The sequence below is a fragment of the Callospermophilus lateralis genome, chromosome 1 (genome assembly GCF_048772815.1).
Source record: "Callospermophilus lateralis isolate mCalLat2 chromosome 1, mCalLat2.hap1, whole genome shotgun sequence".
In the NCBI taxonomy this organism is placed as follows: domain Eukaryota; kingdom Metazoa; phylum Chordata; class Mammalia; order Rodentia; family Sciuridae; genus Callospermophilus; species Callospermophilus lateralis.
The window spans coordinates 107,544,125-107,559,290 of NC_135305.1; the positions used below are offsets into that span (position 1 = coordinate 107,544,125).

A 15,166-nucleotide genomic window follows, 5' to 3' on the forward strand; every position below is an offset into this window, starting at 1 on the left:
CATGTGAGGCAAGTTCTCTACCACTGAGCCACAATCTCAGTCTATATTATTGATAAATATATATATATATTTATTTATTTTAAGGGAAAGGTTAAGTAAAACAAAATGGCTTGTTCATTATCTTTCCTAGAAATATTCAGTATTTAATGAAGTGGCTACAAAATGTAACTACAAGTTATATAGCAACACATCTTTTTTTTTTTCACTGTTTCATATGATTTTAACTAACCCTTTAATGCCCCCTTAACCTTGTTTATCTTTCAGTTACTTTCAAGATGTGCAATACCAAATCATGAATGAGCAGCATTCATTTCAACTTTTAGTTTTCCAAAAGTTTTATATCTGATTGTTACATAGTCTGGAATGAACCTCAAGTACCACTGATGTGATACTTGTGGACATTATCTTGTCTACACACGGAGAAAATTTACTCATGCTGACCTGTTGAATCTCTAATTCTGAAGAACTAAAGCCCTAGTCGGCCAATGAAATTGGTGAAGTAGGATCAGGGCTGGGAAATGCACAGAGAGCTACATCTTTTCTCTGTCCCCTGATGCCTGGGTGATGACTGCTTTCTTAATGGAAAAGGAAATAGTAAAATCTTAGTATTCTCTGTGTGATTATGAGATCAACAGAGCTAATCTCAAAGGCATGTCTACAGACATTTTGTCCAAAAAAAATAAAAATAAAAAATAAAAAATAAAAAAGCAGGAAAAATCTTTTCTGCATGGGGAAAGTACCTAATCCTTTATTACATGTGCATCATTTTAAAAAAATCCTTTTTAATTTTATTTTTTATACCTTCTCCCTTTTAAGATATCTGGAGCAGATTGATTTGCTTAAATTTTAAATGTATGTTTATATTTCTCTCTTCATATAGATTCTCTTAAAAATCTTTTTTTTTTTTTTTCAGGAATTGTGCTCCAAGCTACCTTCATAGAATAAAAGCAAGAAATACAAACTATTGCCTGAAATCCCAAGTAGAAGACAAACAAGAGAGAGAAATAAACAAAAACACTCACAAAGGAAGTTCTTTCTTAGGCATCTTTCCTTTTCCCTCCAAGAGTACCACTTTTAAAAACGAGAGCAAAAATCTGAGATTATAGAGGAGGCATCCTGGGGAAGAATCTATCCTGTCTCTCTAAGGTGTACTGCAGCTGCAGGGAGTGGAGATGGCTGTTTCTTTGTCTGAAATAAGTCTTCCACAAGCATGATTTTGAACAGTGAAATTCTACTTATTCTTCGAATTTCATTTCAATGGTTTCTTTCAGAGAATTTTTTCCATACCCTTCAGAGCAGGTAAGCGAAGGAGACTTACTGTTTTAGCCAGCAACTTTTGTTACAGTACTTGCCACAAAATATTATTTAAAAATTCATTTTGAAATTTTTTATGTCTGTTGCTCATGCTAGAATATAATCACCATGAGAAAGAGAATTATTATCTTTTTTTTTTTTTGGCCATTTTTCTTGTGGTAGTTGAATGCAGTGTCTTTAATAACATATGGTCCTGAGATAATTTTAGCCAATTTTACACACCGCAGGGATATTTATAAAATTGGGGAAAATAAATTTCTCATGCAGAGTTCTCATATATGGAGTACATCATCTATCCATTCTGTTTTCAGAAGAGCTTACTTTCAGGTGTGCAAATCACTCAAACATTTACAAAGAATGTATCCATGACATCTTTAACCTACTCCTTTGTTCACTCTTAGGAGAAAATAAGAAGACAATTCAGGGTGTATAAGTCTAGGAAATTCAAAATGATTTTTCCAAAATTCTATTCACAGGAATGAATGAGTATCATTAAATTTGATTAGTCCTAAAGAGAGCTGGGAAGCAGTATAGGATTCTCAGACACTGAAAAGAAGGTGATGTTAATTGTTGAGTTCCATGATAAAGATGACTCTTCTCTGCTTAAAACTGTGCTCATTCCAGGTTCCCCAAATGAAGGGAAATTGACTTTTCTTATATTGCTTCCTAAAGCCCTTAGAGGTGAAGGTCAAGCCCAGGAGAATTGCTGGTTTTTCACCCTCAGCTGGCTATATCCCAAGGCTATGGACAAATAACGTAAAAATGCAAAAGTCAAACAAATATGTTTGCTAGTAGATGCTGAAGGTTCATGCATCATATTAGTAAGCAAATCATGGAAAAGATAAGGTTCGAAGAGCATTTAAGAAGCACGGCTAGAAAAGGATTGCCAAAAAGGCCATTACTATCTAAACCCCTAACTGGTTCATGTTCTAGGATAATACCCATGTTTAGGTGTACTAACTTCTAATATGATAAGGCTATAAAATATCTGAACCCTTGCTATTAAGGGAGGTCAGCTAAAATAGATTCCCTATAATAATCAAAATGTCAAATGAAGGCTCAATCCTATAGACAGACACATATATACGTAGGTAATGAAAGATATATAGATTGATAGATACTTGCATATATATGTACATACATACACAGATAAATATGCAGATAGATATGCAAATATAAATACACAGATATATAGAGAGGCACACAAAGGTAGTGACATACATAGGTGGATGGAAGGATGGATGGATGGATGGATGGATGGATGGGCAGTCGGGCAGATATATTATCAAAGACAACATTATCTTGTTTTATTTTCTAGTTTAGATTGACTTTTTAAAATAGAAATGTGAATGAGGTATCTCTGAGGGTCTAATAACTTTAATTTTCAACAGGGCAAAAATTTTAAGGTTATCTCCTTTTACCTGACAGTACCATTTTAGGGTAGTCAGATTTTTGAAAGAGTGGATGCTACTCTGTAAACTAACAAAAGGAATGATCACAACTGCCACTGGGTCCCTTTGCCCCAAATAGCATTTACAAGTTGCAAGTAGTTCCACTTAAATTGAATTTTGAAACAAAATTTTAATCAGAAATCTGGTTGAGATCATTAGATTTCGAAGAGATAAAGCATCTAAAATTAGAGACGGTCAGATGAGAGGAGAATGAAGGTGAAGGCCTGGTAACCAGAGTTGTCTCCTGACCACAACCACAAAAACTACCTTCCTTTGAACCTAGTAGAATGTAAACCATAATAAAAGACCACTGAATCTTTAATGCCAAATCCTTTCCACAAAGTTATTTAAGAAAAAAAAATTATTCACACAAAGTAACATTATTTCTTCAAGTTGTCTATGTGATTTAAGTTAAATGATAGGAATTTTTTTCCTAGCATTGGCTCTAGCAGATAGCATTGAATTGCTGCTCAAAAAATGAATACTATTACTACCTTTATTTTTTATTCCACTGAATTTTTTAAATAAGACATTTTGGAAATAAAGACTTCAAGAAGGACAACTACCAGGATTAGGGGTGGCAGTGGATTCTGTTATCAAAATGTGCTGCTAGAAAGAAGAGTAGCCACCTCTGTCACCTCTTGATTTTCTTTCCCAGAAATGGAGGCAATTAGGACAGATTTAAATCTAATAAAAGTCCTCTAACGTTTTTTCTATATGCAGATGGTATTTTAAATTCCTCTAATATTTTATGGAGGGATTTAAAGCATTCTGAAAATTAATTTGTGAACTCACTAAAGCTGGGGTTTCTTTCATTCACATTTTTACCTTCATTGATTAACCCCAGGAACATCAAAGCTTATTTCTATTAAAGATTTGTGGTTTGAACACTGTTTTGGTTTGGATAAAACTCACAAGTGAGATAATACAAGAAAGTTCAGAGAAGAAATGATTGGGTTGTGAGAACCTTAACCCAATCAATAATCCATCCCCTGATGGGTTTAACTGACTGATAACTGGAGGAGGTGAAACATTGGGCATGGGGCTTTGGGTATATATTTGTATGTGGTGAGTGGAGTCTTGCTCTCTGCTTTCTGATCACCATGTGAGCTGCTTCCCTCTGCTAAACTCTTCCACCATAATGTTCAGCCTCACCTTGAGCCCCAAGGAATGGACCTGGCTGTTATGGACTAAAAACTCTAGAACCATAAGCCTCCAAATAAACTTTCCCTCCTCTACTATTATGTTGGTGGGATCTTTTAGTCATAGTGACAAAAAAGCTGACTAAAACAAACAACTTCGGCATGTAGCCACAATTCAAGAGACTCATGATACAGAGTGATAGCTCTGCTCAGGCTGCTAGATTCTGCCAGATGGAGATGGACACCAAATATAATAAAATAAACTAAACACTATATTCCAAGGATGTAAAGGTCATATAAATGAAAAATAAAGGAGTGTAGCACAGAAGAGGAATGAGAGAAATTTTAAATAGAGTTGTTAGGGTAGGCCTTGCAGAGACATTTGATTATAAATTTGAGGAAGTAGTAGTAAACCTTGGTGATAGCTGTTGAAGGATCTTTCCTGAAAGAAGGACCTTCCAGTGTTACAGTGTTAAGGTAAAGTATATCTGTCATGTGTATGAGTTGGTAGGGAGGAGAATATAACCAGGGAGAGTTGAGCTGCTGGGAAAATGGCATAAGCTAACAGAAAGGGATTGGGTCCAGGTGAAACATGACTCTACAAATTGTGGTGAGGATTTTTTTGCACCTATTCTGAGTTAAATGGGAGATTTTCAAATTGCAAGATTTTGAAAAATGAGTAACAGGATGTGGATTTATGTTTTAAAATAATGTGCACCTCTGTGTGGTATAGAGAAGGGGAGGGAAATGAATAAACAAGAAAAGGTTATGCCATTAATACAGATAAGACTTAGTGAGGTCTTGATTGGAGGCCAGGTTCACAGACCAGGCGGAGCAGTGAGAAATGACCAGACTCTGGATGTATTTGGGTAGAAGGAGCAACAACATATTCTAATGGATTTACATCTTTATTTATTTATTTATTCTAATTAGGCATATATGACAGCACAATCCATTTTGATTCATTGTACACAATTGCAGCACAACTTTTTGTTTCTCTGGTTGTACACAATGTAGAGTTGCACCATATGTGCAGTCATATGTGTACCTAGGGTAATAATGTCCATCTCATTCTACCATCTTTCCTGCCACCATTCCCCCTCCCCACCCCTCCTTCCCATTTGTTCAATCAAAGTTCCTCCATTTTTTCCACCACCCCCCTTCGCATTATGGGTCAGCATACACTTATCAGAGAGAACATTTGGCCTTTGTTTTTTTGGAATTATCTTACTTAGCTAAGCATGATATTCTCCAACTCCATCCCTTTACCGGCAAATGCCATAATTTTATTCTTTTTTAATGCTGAGTAATATTTCATTATGTATATATACCACAATTTATTTATCCATTCATCTATTGAAGGGAATCTAGGTTGATTCCACAATTTAGCTATTGTGAATTGAGCTGGTATAAACATTGGTGTGGTTGCATTATTATAGTATGCCAATTCTAAGTTCTTTGGGTATAGACTAAGGAGTAGGATGGCTGGGTCAAATGGAAGCTCCATTCTAACATTTTTAAGGAATCTCCACACTGTTTTTCATATTGGCTGAACCAATTTGCAGTCCCATCATCTATATATGAATGTGCCTTTTCCCCCACATCCTTGCCAACACTTATTGTTGTTTGTATTCTTGATAATTGCCATTCTGACTAGCATGAGATATAATCTTAATAGTAGTTTTGATTTGCATTTCTCTAATTACTAGAGATGTTTGTTAGAGTCTGTAAACAAGTCAGGATGGCGCCTGGCAAAATGCCAGAGGGAGTGGTTTGTAAAGTAATGCCAGTGAGCCATTAAGTGTGGAGATTCCTTATTGGTTGACTGCTGTATCTAGTTTATGCTAATTAAGATAAGCTGTGTGGAATGTATAAATATCGCTCCAGTCCTACAATAAACGGCTCCTACTCCTGCTGTATCAATCTACACAAGTTTTTGTCACCCCCCCCCCCCGGTTATTTTGCTGCAGCTGGACTGCAGCAGATGTTGAAAAATTTTTCATATATTTGTTGATAGAATGTATATCTTCTTCTGAGAAATGTCTATTCAGCTCCTTCATCCATTTATTGATTAGGTTGTTTGTTCTTCTGGATTTGCATCTTGAGGGTGAAGAGAATGTGAGTAGCCAAGGTTGACTTCAGTGTTATAGGTCTGAGTAAGTTTAAAACAAAAATATACTGTGCATGGGATTGAGGAAAGCTGTTTGGGGAGCAGTTGGGTAGTGATGGTGGATGCGGAGGTATTGGGCTAACACTTGGATTTCTGCTTTGACATTTAATGTTAAAATATCAAATAGATATCCCATGCAAATTTCAAGCATGCCATTAGGTATTAACGGCCGCAACAGAATTAGGAAAGGTCTGGAATTGGGATATTAATTTTGTAGTCAGTATATATGTATATTCAGCATTAGTTTGATACTGGAGAGATAAGCAAAAAATATATAAATTATGGAAGCAGGTGTGTATCTACAGTAAAGCCTCATCTCTTTGCAAAACAAAAAGTACATAAGAGTAAGCATACATGGGAAGTAAAGGAGATTAAGACACTTCTTCTTGATTTCACAATTCTTATTCTTTTCTAACATTTGCCTTCCAAATGTATTTTTTGAGTGTTCAATAACCAGAAATAACTTCTTGTAATTGCATAATCATATGCTATTCAGAATTTCCTAATGACAGTCATTTTTGCCAGTGAATAACCTAAGTATATTAAGTGGGTTTGAGGCTGAATTTTTACTGTCACACATTGCTTCTTTCAAACTAGTTTTCTAATTCAAACTATATATTCCTTCTATTATTTTATATTGTATTATTAGATTGTCAAGATAAAGACTCTGATTTAAGAAAAAATAAGAACATAGTTTATTTAGTATGAGCCAAATATGAGTGACTGTGGCCCAGCAGCAAGAATTTAAGTTATTCTCAATGACATATTCTGAAGTTACATGAGCTTTTATAGCCACGGAACAAAGTCATAACTTAATTCATTCAGTAAATGTATTGGTAGGGGCACTAGGTAGACAGGCTAGATACAACAAATCATAGAAACACTCTCTGTGGGTTTCAGATGTTATCTTACAGCATTCTGAGCTGTAGGGTTGGTAGAGACTAGAAGAAGTCTGCTAAGCTAAATGGTATATTCCAAGAGGTTTACCTAATAGTAATGAAAATGTTAGGTCAGATACAAAAGTAAATGTCTATTAAAGGGCCTAAGATATATTAAGACAATTTTTTTTTTCTTGACCATTCCACCTCTCTAAAATCATGATGGTCTTGGCTAAGGTTAAGCAATTTGCAGAATCTTTAATATAGGTACTGCTTTTTCAAAGAACTACAGTTTTATATGACTGTAAATTCATACTTTCTGGTTATTTCCTTGGAAAAGTTAATTTAACATGAAACGAATTCTCTTGCTAAGTCTGATCAGAAATAATGCATGTGATGAATTTAAACCAATAAGAATGGAAAAAAATAAGTAGATATAAGCAGAGACTTATGGACTGCATAATATGAAAAATTTTGCTTATGTCACTGGATTGATTAAATGGGAATTATAAAAACTAAATTTTTTTTTTTATAACAAAGTATACCCATTTGTATACTGTGATCAGCACAGATCATTGAACAGAGAATTAAACAGCAACTGAAGTTGTGCCTCCTGGCAAAATAGAAATATCTTCTGAAATTGTAGATCATCATTTCCATTAGAGTGGTAAGGGTCTGCTCCAGTCATGTGACACTGTCAGGAGGTTTCCAAGGCAGGGAGCAACATGATCTGTGGCACAAAGACATGCTCCTGATGGTGGCACCAGTGATCCCTGGAATGGCCTCAAAGGTGTCAGAAATGAATAGTGAGTAGCTGGAACTGGAAGAGACCAAAAGGATGGAGCACACTTGGTCTTGAAAAGCAACCTAGCCCAAGGAAAAATTCTTACTAGTGGTGATGATCCTTTCAATGCAGAGCAGACATCCTGGTTTTTGAAAAGAGCTGAGTCCTTGAAATTTTCCTGAGCAGAATGTTTGAAGTCATGCAAACTGTAGTGGCAAATAAGGCAAAACCATTCTTTACATGTAGAAAAATCAGCAGAAGCTTTCAAACATACAAGTTATGAAACGACACAGCTGGGATTCTTTTAAAGCAGTGTGTCAAGTTATTACTCAGAGACTGAAGATGTGGATTTGCTTCCTGCTACATTTCTCTGAAAAGCAGTTGAAAAGAACTGACTGTCTTCAAAATGTGGAGAGAAACATGAACATTATTTATGCTATTCAAGCTGGAATTTCTCTACTTGTGTTGAAACTTTAGCCTTTAATGTCAGTCAAAATCACTGCCACTTAACCAGATTATTGAGATGTTGAGGCCCTTCTATGCCATGGAGAGGTGGCAAATTAGTAAAAGAGGGTTGAGAGAATCAGTGACTTCAGCCCAAAAGACTAGGATTAAAATACTTGCTTCAAAAGAGTCTTAGTTAAGAGAAATGAATTTCTACACTTCAAACATGAAGATAATAAGAGTATATGTCAAAGTATAGAAATTTTATGAGTGAGAAAATTTTTGTGAAAATTACTTTTGACAATGTAGCCTCTCACACACAGTAGGTTGACTATAGCTAACTAAGGTGAAAAATATTGGCAGAGATATGGAAAAATTCAAACACTTTGTGCATTGTCAGTAGGAATGTAAAATGGTGCAGACACCGTGGAAAAAAATATGATTGTTCCTCAAAATAATTAGTAATATAATTACCATATGATCCAGAAATTTCATTTTTGAATATAGACCCACATGAATTAGCTAGGTTGCAAAGATTTATTTATGCATCTATGTTCATAGCCATTATTTATAATACTAAAATGTAAAAACAACACTAGTGTCAAAAGATAGAGCCCTTCCTCCACCCTATCAGGATACCTGTCCCTGCTCCAACCAGTTGCTAAGGTAACCTGTCCCAGGAATTGCCCTTCCCTATAGGGAGCTATAAGGTTGTTAATTAATGTGTTCTTGACTGCTCCATCCTTCCCTTCCTCCTTCAGCCCACTTGTTTCCCACCTTTTGGCCATCCCAGGGAGCATTCCTGGGCCTAGTCACATATGGAGGAGGGAGAGAGATAAGGGGAAGAGGGCAGGAGAACAAAGCAATCCTAGGACATATAAAAAGAGCAGAATGCTTCTTGGGACACCAGGATACCAGCTATGGCCCCTTCTTCCTTCTGGGAGAAGTCTATGTTACTCCTTTCTAAATAAACCCTGCTTTATATAATTAGGGTGGAGAGACGGAGGGAGGTGGGGAGACTCAGAATAACAAGACAGTGGTGAAGAAGTGCAGAGTTAAACTAATACTATCTGAGTTTAAGACTTAATCTAAATCCATAGTATTTAACAAATGATTCTGGAAAAAATTGGATTCCACATGACATAGGAAAGAAGAATCCAGACACAAACCCAAAATCTTTCACAAAAATTAACTCAAAGCTGGCTCATACCTGTAATACCAGTGGCTCAGGAGGCTGAGGCAGGAGGATCATGAGTTCAAAACCGGCCTCAGCCACAGTGAGGAGCTAAGCAACTCAGTGAGACCCTGTCTCTAAATAAAATACAAAATAGGTTGAAGATGTAGCTCAGTGGCTGAGTGCCCCTGAGTTCAATCCCTGGAACCAAAAAAAAAAAAAAATTTAACTCAAAATGGATGACAGAACTCCTTGACAAATTCAAAACTCTAAAGCTGCTGAAAGATAACATAAGAAAAAGGTCTGGATGATGATTTTGGTGATAGTTTTTAGATATGACACCAATAGTACAATTCATGAAAGAAACAAAAATTATGATGGAAACTTTCTTCTCTGTGAAAGACATTGTCAAGAGAATGAAAAGAAAAGCCAAAACCTGGGGAAAATGTTTGCATAAATAAATATCTGATCTACTATCAGTAAAAATGCAAAGAACTCTTAACAAGAAGGACCACTCATTATTGGTGGGAATGCAAACTGGTACAGTCTCTTTGGAAGATAGTGTGGCTGTTTGTTATAAAACTAAACAGAGACTTATGAAATGATCCTATAACTATGATCCCTGGTATTTGTCCAATGGAGCTGAAAAGTCATATCAATATATGTGTTTAGAGAAGATTGATTATTAGATATATATTAATATATATTATATCATGAACCCAAATACACACACACCTTTGCACAAAATGCTATGACATTTTCATGTTTTGGTAATCTTAACTAGGAAAAAATTGGGGGAAAACAACTGAACCAGAGATGCTAATAAAAATCTTAACGTACAGCAATATTACTGAATAACTCTACTTCTGGGATTCCCTTCTATGAATATAATTTGTAATGTGTAAAATAATAATATTCTTCATGGAAAATATTAGAAAATTAAATGCCCACCATTTAAAAATTGATCATGCAAATTATTGTAAATTAAAATCTCAGGAAAATAGGCAATCTTAAAAATTATTGATTTCTTTTAATAACACTGCTTAATTATTTTGCATTGCTATATAAGAAGTGACCTGTTTAATGGCTTAAAACAATGCATGTTTATCTTACTTTCACTGGGTCAGGACTCTGTCCAAGCCTGGGTACTTTGCTCAGGGTCTTAACAAGGGTAAAGTTAAGGTACTAAATATGCTCTAGTCTTTCTGTCTCCTCTCTTACCCAAATGTATTTTTTTGTGTCTGGGTGATGGAGGATCTGACTCCTTCCTGGGTATTGGCTGGAGACTTGTGTCAGTCTGTGAGGTTGTCCATGCTTATTTGCCATGTGATTTATCCTTTGTCAAGAGAATGAAAGTTCACAACACAGCTGACTATATGCTTTTTCAAGATCAGCAGGAAGGTCCTTCTTTCAATAGCTAAGACAGAATTTACATTTTTAAAAATGTAGTGAGCCAGGCATGGTGACTAATGCTTGTATGCCCAGCTAATTGTATAGCTGAAGCTATAGGGTTGCAAGTTTCAGACCAGGCCAGGAGGGCAGGTTAAGAAGACTCCATCTCTCTCTCTCACACACACACACCAAAAAAAAAAAAAAAAAAAAAAGGAAAGAAAGGCAAACATATGTGTGCTGTGCTATTCCATCATTTGTTGTATTTTCTTGGTTGGACACAATCACAGCTGCTTCCCACATTGTGATAGGAAAGGATTAGACAAGCACAAGTCACAGGCACTCAGCTCATGGTTTGTCTGCCACACATGGTAGAGGAGTATAAGAGTAAATGAAAGTAAAAAAAACCCAAAAACCAAAAAACAAACAAATAAAAAAGAATGCATGTTGTATAACCTTGGATATACAGAATGCTTTCAATAATAAACAAATATTCAAAATTTTATGGACTGAAATAAATCAACCAACAATTTTCTGAAATTATAATATTTAATTTTTGAGTTGAAATACTTAGAAACAAAGTAAAAAAGTCTTGAGTTTTGTCTAAAACAAAAATAAATAAATAAATGAATGAAATAAGATACTCTAAATTTCTATTAGGTATACCCAAGAAATTGAATAGTTTATATCTTCTTAATTTACCCTCATATATTAGCACAGGCTCCAAATCATAGTTTTAAGATTATACATTATAGACTTGCTTCAGCATCCTGGTGCTGCTATACCACGGAGCCCATGCGGTTGCCTAGCCAAAATGCAGGAGGAGATCTAGACCCAAGATCAGCCCAGGGAGCAAGTGGAGATCTTCGCTTTCCAGGTAGAGATTGCCCAGTTGGTTTTGTTGGCAATCATCAACACTTCCTACTCCAACAAAGAGATCTTCCTGCCGAAGCTAGTTTCCAAGTCCTCAAAAGGCCTGGACAAAATCATACAAAATCTTGACAGACCTCAGTAAGCTAGACTTGGGGAAGGAGCTATGCATTAACCTCATTCCTAACAAATAAGACCAAACCCTCAAGATTGTGGATACTGGAATTGGAATGATGACCAAGTCTGATTTGATCAATAACCTTGGATTATCACCAAGTCTGGGACCAAAGCGTTCATAGAGACTTTGCAAGCTGGCACAACATCTCCATGATTTGCCAGTTCATTGTGGGTTTTTATTCTGAGTGTCCAGTTGCCTAGAAAGTTTTACTCTATATAGGTGCTTGAAAAAAGATCCTGACTGAGTAGTATGACTGAGAGTCCTTGACAGGGGGCGCTTCTCCATCACCATCAGAACTGACACAGGGGAACCAATGAGTCATGGTACAAATGTTATCTGCATCTGAAAGAAGACGAAACTGAGTACTTGAAGGAGAGAATAAAGGAGATTGTGAAGAAATATCCCCAGTTTATTGGCTATCCCATTATTCTCTTTGTGAAGAAGGAACTTAATAAAGAAGTCATGATGATGAGGCTGAAGAAAAAGAAAATAAAGATACTACACCTCTGCTTCTGGGGATGAGGTTGTCTCTCTCAAGGACTATTGAACCAGACTAAAGCAAAACCAGAAACACGTCTTCTATATCACAGGTGAGACCAAGGACCAGGTAGCTAACTCTGCCTTTGTGGAGTGTCTTTGGAAGCATGGTTTGGAACTGATCTACATGATCAAGCTTATTGATGAGTACTGTGTCCAAAAGCTGAAGGAATTTGAAGGGAGGATTTTAGTTGTCTGTCACCAAAGAGGGCTTGAAGCTTCCAGAGGCTGAAGAGGAGAAGAAGAAACAGGAAGAGAAAAGAGACCAAGTTTGAAAATATCTGCAAAAACGTGAAGGACATCTCAGAGTAAAAGGTTGAAAAGCTGTTTGTGTCAAATGGATTGGTGATCTCCCCATGCTGTATCATCACAAGCACATATGGCTGGACAGTAAACTTGGAATGAATCATGAGAGCTCAAGCTGTGAGTGACAACTCGATAATGGGTTACATGGCAATGAAGAAACACCTGGAGATAAACCCTGACCACTCCATTAATGAAGACCTTAAGGCAAAAGCAACTGGAGTTGTGCCTTCTGAAAAAAACAGAAAAAACCTTCTGAAAGTGGTAGATTGTCATTTCCATTAGAGTGGTAAGGGCCTGCTCCAGTCATGTGACACTGTAAAAGATCTGGTTATCTTGCCGTTATGAAATTGCACTCCTGTCTTCTGGTTTCAGTTTAGAAGATCCCCAGAGCCATGCTAACAGGATCTACAGGATGATCAAACTTAGTCTAGGTATTGATAAGGATGATCCCACCGCTGATGACACCAGCACTGCTATAATCCAAGAGATACCACCCCTGGAAGTACACAAGGATACGTCACGCGTGGAAGAAGTAGACTAAGCCTCAAGAACCATTCATACATGTGTTCCCTGCTTCACCTTCATTCCTGATACGTTTTCAAGGATTTTTTGTTGTTGTTCTTTGTTTTTGTTAATATTTGTTAAACAGTCTTTATGGCATGACAATAACTATTTAACGGGGAGATAAGATTTCTTTTAAGTGATGCTGTGATACTTTAAGCACTAAAGCAGAGCTAATAATCTTTTTTCCAATTTCACATTGGCTTATTTTAACAGGTTGAGATGTTTGTTCTAAGACCTGTAACTGAATGTTAACTTTGTGGTCTAAAGTGTTTGTTACCAAGTTGTATCTCTTTTGTTCCAGAAGTGTTCTAAGATAGACCTAGATGTTTAAAAGAAAAAAAAAGTATTTGTTAAAATGGCTTGAGTTCCATCTTGTTAGGATCTATTTTTAAAATTTTCCATCCCTTATATTCACCCATTGTGAATGTACTAGTCCTCTAGAACTCAGCATGCGAAATGGAAACAACTGGCTTAGAGGAACTCTCCAGGGCTTGTTTTCCAAAGAAAAGTAGTTAGAGAAATAAAACTTAAATCTCCCTAGGTGTGTTACAAAGCTCTTCAAAAGTAATTCAGTAAGCCTCCTAGATGGAAATATGTAGACCCAAGTCAACATTTGGCTGTAAAGAGTAAAAAAATGCAGAAAAGTCAAAACAAAAACAATAACAACAACAAATTTCTACATTATAATGTAATTTTCCATCAAGTATTAAATGTAGCTTTAGACGCATATTAATCATAGGAGCATTTGCATTATACATTCAAATTTTTCTAATGGACTAAATTTAAGCCCATATAATTGAAGAAATGAAGTTTCAAGTCAAAGAAATGTTTTCCAAATATTTGAAAATTTAAAATTTCCCAATATTTGAAAATTTTCCTGACCATACTTTTAAAAAAATATTAACCATCACACTTGAGTGTAAAACGATACATACAAAATTTTTAGAAGACCAAAAAGAATATAAAGGTCAAGACAATGAACTTGGGGTTCATCCAGAAGATTTGGTAGAAAAATAGTAGTTGGAATGAATACAAACAACTTCAAAACAAAAAGGAATGAGAAAGCAATATGCCTGTGCAAGTTATGTCTCTTACAAGAATATATTGTTTTAGCTGGAATAATTTCAGTGATTTAAAATCAGTTGTTTCTTGTGCTCTTCAGAACTGAGCATTGAAATCTGAACCCAATAAAGTATGCACACACCATTTTATAAATAAAAGGAAGCAATATTAGAATATGAAGTCACAAGTTTCTCTGATTTCTCTGATTCTTGTCTCCACTGCTAAGGCAGGTCTTCAAATGCTGGTATGTACCTTTGTGAGACTGATCAGGTGAATCACTTTCTGCATACCTTCAGCAGTTTATCTGCTGATTCTGCCCATTTAACTCTGCAGCTTCTCTGAAAATCAGCAATCAGTAGCAAACCATGAATTGCTTGCCACAGATCATTACCTCTTGTGAGTATTGGTGCTCTCTGATCATGTTGGTGATGAAATGATTTTGATACAGCCTCTGCCCACTGGAAACTTCCAACATGAAAGACTCAGAAACCTTGATATGCTGGATACATTTTCAGAAATAAGGCATTCAAGCAAGTCTATTTCTGTTTATTTTCTCAATGGGCATCTTATAAGATAAACACAACTGCAACTCTGGTGAAGAAGACAAAGGGGAATAGTCACAAGGTCTTTGGATTATAGTACTTACTATGCATTCAAACTACAAAAGTGAGGTAACAAAACAGAAGGCTGCCATTTTATTATAGAGAAATTTTGCTCATGGGGAGACATGATAAATGTCTATGAATTCTTATGAAGTAGTTCATTTCTTTTCAATCTATCCAAAGTGAATGACTTTTTGTGCCAATTTTAATTTTAATAATGCCTAAATATTTTGGCAAAACATAACCGACAATGAAAAGAAATAAAATTACTTTGCAACAATAATAATACTTTTTTTAGAGA

The 15,166-nt window shown here is 35.8% G+C and overlaps 2 pseudogenes; both read left to right on the forward strand.

The window, feature by feature from the left end:
- The first annotated feature begins 11,560 nt into the window (after nucleotides 1-11,560).
- Nucleotides 11,561-12,291, forward strand: LOC143397812 (heat shock protein HSP 90-alpha A2-like; annotated as a pseudogene).
- Nucleotides 12,292-12,293: 2 nt separating this feature from the next.
- Nucleotides 12,294-13,178, forward strand: LOC143406084 (heat shock protein HSP 90-alpha pseudogene; annotated as a pseudogene).
- The last annotated feature ends 1,988 nt before the right edge of the window (nucleotides 13,179-15,166 follow it).